Genomic DNA, 984 nt, shown 5'->3' with positions numbered 1-984 from the left:
GACACCGCACTCTAACCAACTGAGCTTACTGGCCTACAAAGGTTTATTCTTGATCTGAATTTTTTTAGATTATTGAAACAAGTAAATAATAAGGTATGAGAACAGATATTTGATAAGCAAAGTAATCTTTAAAAATATAAAATGCCAGTTGACTTGTTTTTTAGTTTATTTTATTAGATTTGTCTTCAGTATACCCAAGACATTCTCACTAGGAAGTAGCTCTTCATCCAGATATTTTTCATTTATTCTTGACTTCTGACAGCTAATTTTATTATGTATACACAACAATTTAGTAGTTTATTTGGCATAACAAAAATTTGGAACGGATTTTTGTTCAAATGACTAGTCATTTTCCCACAGAAGTGAAAAAGCGTTTATGTTAATTAATGGTGTACTATTGTGGTACATTTTTTCTCATTTTGTGTGTTCTTGATAGTGGAATTTCAAATATTTCCCTGGGGAAGTTGATAGTTACTGAGTGAATTACAAAATTCCTGGGCACATGGCCCAAACACAGCTTCCTAGTATATGTTCCTGTAAGCTGGTGGGGCCTTTTTAAAAAAATTAACTGCAAACTAAATCACCAGACAAAAAGAGGCAGTTTCCAAATTGGCACAATTAGACACAATTTTATAAAAAGTAGAAATAGCAGTAGAGTATTTTGTTCTAGAAATCAAAAGTTGACTATACTCCATAAGAAATAAGATGATGTGAAAGAGTTGTAGACTTCATGAAATAAGTGGAAGAACTTTTTTATGTGAGGATTACATTAATGTTTAAACCTTTTGTGTGTAAAATAATAATAGATCAAAGATTAAGAAAAAGAGTAGCAGTTCCTTTACTTATGACTCTTTATTGACAATTGTGTCATGAATGAGTGTATAGAATTTTAAATTTATGTGGGTTTCATGTTTCTATTTTTAAAAGTCTTATATGAGGGGAAGGGGATGAGGAGCTAACAAAACTGGTACTAACTTTTTTTTT

The sequence above is a fragment of the Galeopterus variegatus genome, unplaced genomic scaffold, assembly GCF_000696425.1.
Source record: "Galeopterus variegatus unplaced genomic scaffold, G_variegatus-3.0.2 Scaffold54, whole genome shotgun sequence".
In the NCBI taxonomy this organism is placed as follows: Eukaryota; Metazoa; Chordata; class Mammalia; order Dermoptera; family Cynocephalidae; genus Galeopterus; species Galeopterus variegatus.
The sequence above is the reverse complement of the archived record's forward strand: the minus strand, read 5'-3'. Positions refer to the sequence as shown.